Source organism: Thermobia domestica, chromosome 13 (genome assembly GCF_964235325.1).
Source record: "Thermobia domestica chromosome 13, izTheDome1.hap1.1, whole genome shotgun sequence".
NCBI lineage: Eukaryota > Metazoa > Arthropoda > Insecta > Zygentoma > Lepismatidae > Thermobia > Thermobia domestica.
This window is the reverse complement of record NC_137466.1, coordinates 32,880,888-32,894,558: the sequence shown is the minus strand read 5'-3', so window position 1 is coordinate 32,894,558 and position 13,671 is coordinate 32,880,888. Positions and strand designations below refer to the sequence as shown.

Below are 13,671 nucleotides of genomic sequence, written 5' to 3'. Positions count from 1 at the left end.
ATTCCAGCACCATAGAATGTCTCCTTAGGGGGAATCTTATAAATGACATAGAGAACATGACTGACCATTTGTTCATCACTTATTAGTTCTTGTTCACGCAACGTAGCTGAACACTTAATAATCCTCCACGGTTCCGTGTACTTCAGGCATTTGTCCTCGATGGTGTCGTGTTTCTTATCCTTTGACGCCTTAGTTAATGATGCAGCTACCAAAAAAATAATGACCATTAAAACTCGCAAATATTGATCTGATTTTAGGGTCTCTTAAACCTTGACAATCTTTCACTTCTATGTGCAGCGAAGCAAGTTAGGGTTATGAGCCAAAAGCTAGTAATTCACTTTTGATAAACATCTACCAGCTCTCACTATGAAAAATCTCTCTGTTTTTCCAGACCAATACATTTTTATTCTGGGATGTTCTAGGTAAGACATGATAATGGTTACGCCAATAAACGTTTTCATTTCTTCAACCCTGCATTTTAGTTCCTTACCTGCATCACTTAAATATCGCTGATTAGTGTAGGTGCACATATCAATAAACATTTGTTCAGATCTCACGGCTCTGTTTTCCCGGCCAGAAGGCAGAGAAACATGAGATACTACAGGTTAAATTTTGTCTAGGGATATAGGGATCAAGATACACCCATCTAGTTGTACCCTACACTTCTATCCTAGAGAGGATGGGTTTAGGACTAGCATAAAGGAAGAACTCTCTTTCTTCATTTAACAATATACAATTTATTAAAATAAAATAAAGATAACAAGAAAAGAGAAAGAAGAAAACATAGTTTGCAACACTCAGAATATATCAGAGGAGTGCTGAGACAATATTTTGAAAGCCTTGACAAATCATGACATCTTGTCTGTCTTCAAGAGTAAGTAATAACAGAATAAAGTGAAAAATCCAAATTACAAATTACAATGACAGATATTAATTGCAATCATTTTCAATTAATTAAAGAGTTAAGTTATTCTAACATTTGAAAGATAATGAATTTAGTTGAGAGTTCTCTACTAGAACTTTGTCATATTGAATTTGTTCCGAGGCTGCCTGCCGACAAAAAAATAACTTAAAACAGAAATATATTTACCTGAAAACTGATGTTAGGCTTCGTACAAGGTGTTGACACTTGACGAACACCATACTTTCAATCGCACTCAACTCACACTATGTTTCACGGGTGCGATCATTTTATTATGCCCGACCCAGTTATTGTTGACGCATGTGGTGGTGTGATATTCTGGATTTTTCCAGAAAGCAGGATGACTTTCTTCTTCACGTGTCAGTGTGAGGAGGGAAGAAAGATAGTACAAGAGACATACGCAATTGCTTATCCAGAATCTGTTTTCGTCAACAATCAAAATAGGTAATTGTCTAAGGAGAGAGAGGGAGAAGTCGGATATTCGGGAGATGGTATCTCACTTGATCGGAAGCATCACATCACTCCTAACTCAAACTTTATGACATTATCATACTGACATTTCCTGAATTGTGGCATTACTTGATTCATATCAAGCCAATATCCTGTTTGTTGCAAACTAGGTCATGTATGCACTGGTTGTGCAACATAACCTTGAGCTGTTTTTTTGTTTGCGTTTTCTTGACTAGTCATCCGATGCCTTTGCGCCAGGAAGAAAACGAAGTGTTTGCATAATTTCCAGGTTTGGATGAAAGTAGAATGTATTAGTCAACCAACCGTTATATCTCTATTTCCTCTCTTCTTGAATCAATCATTCCTTCAGGTAAATTGGACAATTTAAAGGAAATAACAATCAAACATTAAGACTGTTGTTCTTGTAAGCAATGCATATGTAGAACAAAGAAAGTAATGATGTTGTTCCCAATATAGTTAAGGAGAATTGAACTAAGGACCTAGGAGTATATAGAATGGTCACGAAATATAGCCCGTGACACAGGTATGTACTTACTGAAATACTCATAAGGGGAAAGATTTACCGGGTTTTGTTGGTCTTCAATATGCTCGGGTGCTGGAGGCAGTGGATTGAATTCCTCAGTTCTCTTCCAAAAATTTCTCCGTTTTGAATCAGGAACGCTGAAATATGTATCACTTTCACTTTCATCTTGATCTTCACCGTCTTCTTCTTGAGAAGCACTTCTATTCTTTATTTCACTACGTGATTTGACGTAAGTTGGATCATTATATTCATCATTAGGAAGATCATAGTCTGAAACATCACCATCAAGCTCATCTATTACCCAGTCAAGAATTTCTTAGAATCTGAAAAGAAATAAGAAAAATAATAAATATTATGTAGAGATGTAAAGGCAGTTTATCAGATTTAAAAACAAAACAATAATGATTACAGAGATATGTAGAGAGTAATCACAAATTATCTTTACAAATTGGGCCCTAAATAGCCAATAATGAGAGGACTCAGGTTCGATTTCCATGTCGGCCATCCCGATTGAGAGTTTTCTGATTACCTTCGGTCATACCATATAAATACTGGGATCGTACCTTCAATATGGCAAGACTTGATTTCTTCAGATATCTTTTCCCCTCCACTATCCCAACCTGTATTAAAAAAATTTAAAGACCTTTAATAAAAATTCCAAACTCCAAATTTGAATAGATGGTGAATTTAAGAGTTCATAAAGAAAATCGGAATAATAGTAGTTTATAATTGAAGTAATAAACTCCAAAACAATGTTCCGAAAATTATTAGTAGTCAGTGCAGATAAATTAAATAAGAAAAATTAGTTTGTTATTTTTCTTATTTAATTTATCTGCAAGTGCAAGAATATAAGGTATAATGTCCTCTTCATTTCCGTATTTCAAGCTTGGGTCCCAAAGTCGTCTATAGAAGACACGGAAACTTGCAACACGATTCTCGATACTTTCAGTAATATTTTTGAACTTTTGATTATTTGTAAATATACTATGAACATTTAACTACAATGTCGTGAGAAAAGCACGCAATTTCAGAATTAATTAAATCTGGAAATAATAGCTTACTCATGTCTGCTTGAGGAAAAACTGCTTTCTTTACCAAGAGTCAACTTCTCACTATGTTTTCTGAGGTAAAAACAAATACGGCGTTGCCAAATCTTTTTCTCTAAAGAATTCCAACCATGATCTAAAAATAGAAACAGCCAACAACAATAAGTTTCGTTACAAATTTATAAACTAATTGTTGGAAAATGTAGTGTTTCATGTCGCCGTGAGGAGACGCTGGGACTAAAGGCTTTCAATATTTTTTTTTATTCCTGGGACTGGACTACTAAATTTCATGTCGCCTGGATGCGACATAGGGACCGAGGAGGATAAACAAGTAAACGAAATCTAAAAATCACTTCCACGCACAGAAAAAAATGAAAAAGTAAAACAGCTTTTTTTTTTTTTTTTTTTTTGTGTGTGTGTGTGTGTGTGTGTGTGTGTGTGTGTGTGTGAAAACCCGTATTTACTAGCGGCAATATTTGAATGTTAAGGTTCGATGGTAAAATGATGTTTACGGTTCGACTCTCGCTGAGTGACCGCAATAACTGTGTGACATAGATTCCCTTCTTCAAAACAAATTTGCACGTGTTTTTGAGCTGTCACTTTGTTTCTAACTTAGCTGTTGTGCTTGGACAGATCCTGTGTCTATGTTTAGAACACCACTAATGGTTGTATTATCATTATATTAATCAAAAATGAAACAAGCGATTTAAGCTTATTTTTACGTACCAAATCCTCTGTAGGTGCAAATTCAATAATAATACACAAAGAGTGAAAAAGTGCATGACTTGACCGGGATTCGGACCCAGGCGGATTTCTGCTTTGCTACATCCTGCGTTTTGTAGCATCTTTCTGACAGGCGGTACAAATAAAGCAGGATTAGTGTTAATATTGGAATTCATTCTATCTATTAACGCCGTAAATGCTTTGTGCTATTTGGATGTTAGTTCTTCAAATTCTGTAGGTGTCCTCGAAAAATTTGAATCGTTAATTTCCAACTACGGAAATTACTCTCTCTATACATTCTTCTTGTCCTAATGAAAGGGAAAGGAGCCAATCTTCCGGTGGGTATTTTCCCGTTCTTGCATAGTCTGTTTCTTTTTACTGTTTGCAATGTTGAAAGATGTTTCTACATCAACTTCAGTAACACGACAGACGCATGGTTGCAGTTTTCCAGTTTCTCCGAAATATCATGTGCATACGCCGTTCGGTACGTCGAACACAGCTGTTTTTCTCACAACTTCAAACCAACAAGGATGGTCATCCATTGCTTCAACATTACTATCTGAAATAGTATCAGAATTCAGAACCATGATTTTCAGTATGTGTTTAGCATATCGCCCAGAAGAAAAATCAATAAGTCGTTTCTCTATATAAACACCTCAGACCTTCTCAGTATGGAATCTACAAGTTGTATTAAATTATAAGCCATAACTCGATCTAGTATATTATCTTTTATGTATCTGAACACCACCTGCACATAGTTCGTTGTATTATTCCCCTATAACAAGTATTTTTTTTAAATAGCACGATGCCCAAACTTCTCGTATGTCCCAAAGATGAGCGATGTAATTAACAAAATTGAGCTATTTCATGGTCCTTTCGTTTGTCTCCAACATTTCGTAATGAAACTTCGTTTGCCTCTCGTTTTCTGAATTTAAAATCTGCTTAAACAATAAGTACTACTCTGTTTATGACTTTTGTCAACACTGTAGTTAGAATCACACAACTACGACCATACAGTTTTTAGAATGTGAAATTTACACAACAAAAGAAGGGCGAGAAAACTTGCTAATGACTTTCTTTCTTTCAAATCGTTAGCTGTCAACAACACTTTAGAGAAGTGTTGTCCGTTGAAGGAGAAACTAGTAATGGAGCACGTGCTTCAGAGAATACCTGTTCTCTATCTAAATCCGTTATAATGCAACTTAGGGGGTACATCCGGCTGCAGTTGGTGTAATAAGCATCTTTTACACCCTATGTCGCTATTTGTCCATGCCACTGTAGTGTCAGTCATAATCAACTCGCTTCCTTGTGAGATAACTTCCTGAGCTCCAGTCATAAGAGATAAGCATATCACTACTTAGTAATTAGCCCCATGTTGTGTTTTTCCAAACTTTCCATTTCCCAAATTATACTCAATATATTCCTTTAATTGTCTCTCAGTATTCAGAAGCATTCCTTCTCCTGACATATATCCATATTCCTCGTGAAATTCTCGACGAAAGAGCTTTCTCTACCTTTGAAACAGTGGGTACAAAATATCCGTTTGATGCGTATATAAAATAGTCATCACTTTTCTCTAGCAGAAGATCTGTTTTCAAGCTGTGAAGTGCTAACGAAGGGCTGTGTTCTTGTGGCAAAAGAGCACGTAATTTACTCTTTGTTTCTTCCGATATATTTGTTTGGAATCTTATCCATAATCTTCGACATTACATATAATTATGTCTTCCAGCACGATGTCAGTTTAAACCCCCTCCAAAATAATCACTCTTACCAATTTATGTTCAGATTCAACTTGTAATTGCTAGTATGTCCTAAAAAAATGTATAATCAAATATTCTACCACCGTGCCCTTATTGGTTGAATGATTGATTTGTGGTTAAAAGTCTCTTTCACCACCGAGGCTATATCAGACGGGTCTACTGCAAGAAGGGGTTCCGAACCACCACCGAACCGGGGCTCCACTTCATCTAACAACTGCATCGTGGAATCAATTGTCAGATGTTTCTTTTTTAAATATTTGTTCATGTTGGTAGTATTCCCGAAGAACTTAAGTTCTTGTTTGCATAGATGACACATAACGTAAATTTCGTTGTATGTTTTACGGAATTATTCCCATACTTTTGATTATTTTGGCTATTTATTTTGTCTTCTTTGACAAAGCGACGTGAATTCGAAAAGTCCGAACAAAGCAACACAAAATCGAAAAGAAATACACTAAATAGAAGACCACAAGAACGTAAGCGTTATCCACAAAATTCACGCACAAACTATAGTTTCTCTCTGTAGTTTCTTCATTTCGAATCTGCGCTTCAAGGTCACAACATCGTCTTTCCACGCAGTGTTGCCAGTGGAACTGTTTAATAGCGAAAGGAAGAAAGTTTTGACTCGTAATAATACAATGATTGACCGAGGTGCTATCCAAAATATTCGGAACTGGTGCTGCCATGTGGTGAAAAATGTACTTTTGGACTAATGACCGCCATCTCCCTCGAAGTAGTTCCCTTCCGCACGAAGACACCGGTCCCAGCGATTCTGCCATTGGCCAAACGTATATGGTGGCAGCTGTACTACTTCATGTCCCCTTCCTAAAGCCAGTTCATGTTCATATTTTCTGACTTTGTCACTGTGTTGCCTAACGATAGAAAGTAACTCTGCATTTTTGTGTGTGATGGATTATGTAGTATATTATTTTTTTCCAACCACAACACAATGTCCGTTCTTCTGGAGTTAGGGGTGGGAACTTTATCTACAAACATCGAATGATAACTTGTATTATCCATCACTATCATGCACCTTTCTTCCAGTCTTCTAAGGAGGTCTGTAAACCATTCTCTGAACAAATTGCTGTTCATTTCGTGATGATAGTCACCTGCCTTTTTGGACTGAAAGACAACCCCCTCACCGCCCCTCATATAAACGCATGCTTTGCTGAACCCACATGACACACAATTAACCGAGACCCTTGTTCAACAGGAACCTTTAGGCCACCATTTCTTTTAGAATCTTGCCAAATAAATTTTCTGGCATTATTCTTGTTAACCCATGTTTCCTCGAGGTATACAATAGGACTTGGATTATTTTGTTTTCTGATGGCAGTTATTTTCCTTAAAAACACAGCCCGTAATGTAACAGTGTGTTTCTTCTCCATTAGGAAACGCCTACCATCATTACATTTCTGAAATTTAAACCCGTTTTCTTACAATTTTATGTAAGGAGATAATGCCTCCAGTGTAATCTATTTTTCCCCTTAATACGTCCTTAAATTTTCTCTGGGTGGGATATTTTATTTATTTATTTATTTAATATACAACACAACAGGCTTAGTGCCCAATTATAGTGTTGTGTACATACAGTAAATGTTGCATAAATAAAATTTTTAATTATTTCTATAGAAAATTTCTTGTTTTAAATATGATTGGAACCTGTTTTCTGATAAACTAAATACACCCACTTTATCAAACTTATTTACATTGTCATTATATAACTTACACAGCCTCCACTTAGGGGATTTGAATAATATATTGCTTCTGGCTTTCGCACAATAAAATGTACCTGTATTCTCTACTCTGGTTTTGCAAGTGGGAATCCGCAGTGATATTTTCGAGACCAACTCCATACAGTCAATCTTATTATTTAATAACTTGTATAAGAATAACAAGTCTGACATCCATCTTCTTTTTTCTAAAGTTTGAAAATTAAAATTGTTTATTTACCTTATTGTGTATTTACCTTTATCATAAAACTCATAAACAGAGCGCCGAACGGCATCTTCCTGGAAGTCATCAAACCCTGTGACCTACAACGCCATCTGGATACGGGATACCTTCTATTCCCGTAAGGTATTTTTCCGTGGCAAAGAAAAAGATGGACGCGCACTCTCTGGGTTGGCAACTAGACTTTTGTTTGTGCTTTCTCACATATATTCTGCACAGTCCGCAAAGATACTTCACACACTTCTTCAGTTCTTCTTTGTGCACCTCTGAAGAAATCATACACTCTTTCCTCGCAATTTTCTAGACTTAAAGTAAGTATAAACTTTGTATATTACATTATTTGACTGTCGTCTCAGATCCCTCTTTATTGGTGACCCTCACACACTATTTAAATAATAAAGCGTTTCTCACTTACAAGCACACCGGGTTACACCCATCAATACGCACCGTACACCTAGCAATTCTGTTACCGAACGATTACAAGTTGCTGCTTCCTCTGCCTTCTGTCCATTCATTGGGTATTCTGCCATTTGTTTCTAATATTGTAAGGGAATGCATCGGAGTGGGAGTGAGGAAGAGAAAAGCACGAAGCAGGGTGGATGTGCTTGAACCATAGATTGTAAATGAAAATAATTTAATATGCTGGTGAAATTAGAAAAATGTAGCACAATGTAAAAAGTTTTTCCACTGTCAAAACACGTAATGACGAACTGATAAACAACGAGTAAAGCGGGCGACATGTACACTCTGCTACAGAATGGTAGTAGCCTAAAGTACTATTTACACGTGATCCCACTAGAATTCAGGAAAATGCATAGGCAGGAGACCGAGGGTCCACTTTAGGAGGGGGAGTCCGTTTTAGGACACTACAAGAATACACGAATGTATAAAATTATATATGCTGATTAGCTATTGAAATGTCTAAGACCACTAAGTTAGGTATAGATAAATACTTGCTGATATGTATAGGTCATTCTCCAAATAGGGACAATTTAGAATGTAAAATATTTATTTATTCATTTTTTTCTTTGAGAAACGTTTTAAAATTTTTCATCGTTACATGATACTGATAAGCAAAGATACATTTGGCGTACACTTTTGTCATATTTCAGTATTTTTTTAAAGTTGAAAATGTTTTTAATCTCCACGGAGTTGACGTTAGTTCCACTGAGTTTAAAGTTCTTAGATAATATGAATTGCAACCAATTAATAGAAAATGTGAAATCCTGCAGTACTGCTAATACACCTTCATAACAGAATTTAATGTACTAAAATGTTAATGTAAGGAACACATATCACTTATGCTTTACTGATATTTCGAATGAAATGTAGTTTATAACCAGTGATTACATTCCAAATGACATGGATTTCTATTCATATCTACATATTTATAATATGTAAAAATAAAATTGTAATAATATTCAAAGTTAAATATGTAATTGATGAACTATACGTATGATATACATATAATGGATTATTGTATTTGTACTTAATATAATAATGAACACTTAAAGTATGAGTATATAATGATCTCTTTACGTGAATTAAAATAAACAATTTGTAAGAAATACTTAAAAAAAATAAAAAATAAAAAAAAAAATAAATGAAATCTTGAATAAATGAACACCCTAATATTTGACTTGTGAGCTACTTAAACACACACTGGTCTGCTTTTCAGTATATGTTTGAAAATATTTTGACATCAAGATCAGGAAAAATCAAAGTATGTCTCCGTGTTTCTTCTGGCTTTCCCAAGATTTGCTTAATGTCAGATAAGGGAACAAAAGAAATATCACCTTTTGGATAGTAAAATGAACCATTATGGTTACATCTTTAAAACTTTACTTCATATTCATCACGCTTTTTAGTTAACACAAGACCAACGTAATGTCTGCAGTCTTTTCACACTGAAATTCAACCTCAACAAAACAATCAATTATGTAATTTCCAACATTGACTCTTGTTGGGCGTATTGATCCAGATATCGTTTCCGTCTCAGAATCAGAACTAGTGTCACTTACATTTAGCGTCTTTGTTGAGGAAAGAGCTACCAGATGTTAAGGAAATATCACCCACTGTATATAATAATATTTTAAAGAAAAAATAACCTGCTATAGTACTTTCAGCTACCTATCTTATCAAAATATCTCTTCTGCTGTTTTGTCTATCCTATCCTAAATGTTTAGAACATCACTGTTACTTTATTTTCCTATTTATCATGTTACCCGTACCCTCAGAAATTATTATCTAACTATTAAGTAGGGTTGGTAATGAAGCATTTTTATCTTAACATAAATACTACTTTCTTCAGAGAAAGGATATAGGTAACTGAAGAAACCGGATTGCATTTTCCAGTTAGAGGGATACACCCAATTTCGTAGTGGCAGCAGGTATCACCAGGGAAACAGTGAAGCAGTTCAGTCTCACACATAATTTCGAAGTATCATTCTTAGCCCGTGTTATTTGATGCGCTTGTAGTGTTCCTTTAAAATGTGGGACTTTTTCAGGTACGAGTAGTGTTGGGTTAGGTACTCATTTTTTGTACCTAGGTACAGGTACTGACCAGAATTGTACCTAGGTACAGGTATTAGGTACTAGCTGGCCAATGTACCTAGGTACAGCTACAGGTGCTGATCAAAGTACCTAGGGTACTTTTCTAGGTACAAGTTGCTACCCAAGAATTTTATAAATGAACAGTCGTCTGTCAAGTGAAGTTTATGATATTTAATTATAGTCATAGACCAATGGGGGCGGGGGGGGGGGACTTTATTGTACATTAGATAGGACAGTTGAGTTTTGTAGATTAAGAGTGCATATCCATTTTGGCGCTTAGTGAACATATTTGTATTTTCTGGTTCATTTCTCAAACGTCTTTCGATATATAAAATAGTTTCTTTGGAAAATGTGTGTTGGAGCTTGTAACAAACCTTATCCAAAGAAAAGTATTCCAAATCAACCGAAAACCAGAACTATGTTCACTAACCGATCAACATTTATCAATTTCCTTTTGCTCCAGTTGTTTCTCGCATTTTTATCTAAAATTTCCGGATTTTTCTTTGATATTGTACTAATAAATATTATTTTCACAACATCAATTATCAGTTAATACATGTAACTGAAATAATAGCATTTACGGTAATGAATACAGTTTTTGCAGAGTACTTACAAACTAGTCCAGAAATGACGAAGAACCTCGAAGGAAAGTCAACGTGATCACAGACTACACAATTTTTTCGAAAGCTCAATGTATCTCCTTAACAGAAATTCTATTCCAGGATTTCCCCTGCGCTTGAAACCTTAAGTATAACATTGACAGCGAACGGTAAACGCACACAATTTGTACTATTCCACTGTTTAAGAAGCGATGTATTTTATATTATTTGAAAATGACTACAATAAACGCAATTTACATTAATAAAAAATGAGCAGGTTTTTTCCATGGATCAAAAACACAAACACTTATCCCCCTTTTCCTCCACTGCAGCTTTTACTAATAAACTGCGAGGCTAAATGAAGCAGTTCGAGTTTCACCAGTAGCAAAATTTCAGAGTTTTCATTTCTTCTCCTTAGCGTAACTTGATTTTAAAAGTAGTAAAGTTTCAAAATATCGTCAATTAGACGGTTTCTTCTCCCAGTCAAAATTTGTTCTCCGGGGTTGAAAAGCCACTGGGGCAGATGAGGGCAGAATTGTATCATATTTGAAAAAGATCTGTTTCACAATTGGGAAGGAATGCAATACTTACAGATCTTTGCTTTTGTCCTCCAAATAGGACAGTATTGCATTTTAGTATTACCTGTCGATGGAAGCGTATTTGAGGAAGGCTTTTGATTCAAAAAATAAAAAATGTCATCAGAATCGCAGTCGAAAGGCTATGACATTACTCTTAAATCACTGGTTTTAAGTTCTGACAACCTTGCAGCTTCGCTAAACATTAACCGCTTGCACTCGGAGCAGACTACAATGTGGAAATTCCTACATCTGCAGTTCAATTCCTTACTTTTTTTGTTGTGTTTCAATACCGTATACTCGTAAAGTTGATTGTGCATTTTCATCCGAACATACACGTTCATTATTGCTGAAAAATCTTTAATCCGTCAAGTCTACCTTCTTGAAATCCAGTCTCTTCAATTTACTAGTATCCTTATACAGAGAAGTTATCGACGAATACAAATAGACTATTTTCGCATCAAGAACAGTTGCAACTTCCTTTTAGCTTTGAGAGAACTTGTTGGCGTTAGTAAATTGTGGTAATACGTATTGCGTGAACAGTAGTGTAATGCAAAAATGTCAGGCTCTCCGCAGGATTATTTTTGGGCCCTTTCCATGCCCATTCACTTTCCACTCTACCGAGAAAGGAAACTAACTGCGGAATGTCAAAGTTCACTTGAAGTGGCGTAATCTTCTAGGTTTTTTTTTTTCTGTAGATTGTTCTGTTACATTAGTTTAGAGATGCAAGAAAGCCGGCTTTTTTGAATCGATGTTTTTTTTTTTTTTACATAAGAAGCCGGCTTTTTTTTTTGAAAAAAACGAGAATTTTGGAAATTTTGGCTTTTTTCATTTTCATAATTTTCTGTCTAAATAGCTTTCTTATAGTATATTCTATAGTTAGATAAGAATTCCATGACCTAAATGCCATATTTCGCTATAAAATTCACCAAGATGGATAGAGGACATGTTTTACGAATTAAAGCTAACATGAAGAATGTAGTATTTGAGGGCAATTTTAGAGGCTATTTAACTTTATTTTAACTATTTAACTTTATTTTAACTTTTGTGTTATCGACATTTTTTTCTTCTCGGGATCATTTCAGTTTGTCATCTGTGTTTCATTTCTAAGAGCTTAGTACTCTAGCTTCTAGAGCAAAAGTTAACTTACGTTTGTCTATATATCCGTCAAAGCGTACGTTTTTCAATATATCCGTCTAACCGTACTTCCACATTTCTGTTATACTGTAGCTGTGCAACGATTTAGCAATAATTTTCCGGATACAACCTTGAATACTAATTTATACAAATGATCAGTAGCGGATTTAGAAACGTACTTTGGAACGGGTTTCTCTGATTGTTTCATTTTCTAAAATGTCCTAATTTTATTTGGGAGGAGCTTGAAGTTTATAAGTACAGGCATAACTAATACTGTATTTCGTTTCGTTTATATATTTAGACATAATCTTCCGGATACAACCTTGAAGATCATTTTATACTGAGAATCAGTGGCGGATTTAGAAAAAGTATTTTGGTAGGTTTTTTTTTTTCTTACTAATGTTTAGTTTTTCTAAACATTCGTAATTTTTATTTGACGGGAGCTTAAAGTTTATGAGTAAAGGCATAACTAATAGATATTTCGTTTGTTTTAGACATTCCGTAATTTTGGGGAACAGGCTTCAGTCCGAAAGACCGCCCCCCTAACCTTCGCAAAACCGTCACTGCTGGTAATTAGTAATAATAACGATTTAAAAACAATAAGAAATGAAGTCGGCCAACTCACAGTACACGTACTATTTCTACTTAATAGATGGAATGAAGGAAAGTTTTGTCAGAATGGTCGAATGCTGAGTTGAATCCCGGACTTCCCGATAGAAGCGCAAAAACTCCACTCAGTCATGTTTGTTATGCAGTTGTATTTATCTTAACTTATATATTCCGTAGTCCTTCTTTTTTCTTTCTTTTGGTGGGGGTGGGGTGGGAGGAGTTCCATAATGATATGAAGGGCGTGAGCCAAGAATATGGTAACTAACAAATTTTCAGTGCTGAGTTATGCAGCACCAGATAGACAGCAACGCATACCGCTTCGTTTAATCCTTCATGTATAGTCTTATGTGAAAAATCAGCTTTCCGACTTTCAAGATGGATTGTGCAGCAGAAAATTTTTAATTTCTTAAAATGGTAAAATTGTAGGTTATCATGTTCTTACCTCACACCCTTCATATGTTGAATCCCTCTTGTTAAAAGTACAAAAAACTTAAGGACTGAGTAAACCGTGATAGTGCTTATATAAAACTGTAGAATTTCAAGAATATACAAAACCAAAAGCTCTAGATGTGCAGCCTTTAAGTGTATCATATAAATCTAAGTATTTTTCTAATGTTTTATTTTAATTTTATTTTGTTCCAAAAAGAGGGTATGGAATATTTTGAAAAATACTATATAGAATTTTGCTAGTTATTTGTGTATTTTTTAAAGAAGTATTTACTTTTAGGGTTGGCTGCTTTACACCAGCTGTTTTTCTTCTTTTTTTTAAAATAAACAACTGGTTTAAACCGAAAAAAAAA

The 13,671-nt window shown here is 35.1% G+C and overlaps 1 protein-coding gene across 1 annotated transcript in view; it reads left to right on the top strand.

Annotated features, from left to right (window-relative positions):
* The window catches only part of LOC145668084 (ATP synthase subunit C lysine N-methyltransferase), a 173,047-nt gene that overhangs the window by 111,205 nt on the left and 48,171 nt on the right, over positions 1-13,671 (top strand). The gene's annotated exons all lie outside the window — the stretch shown is intronic.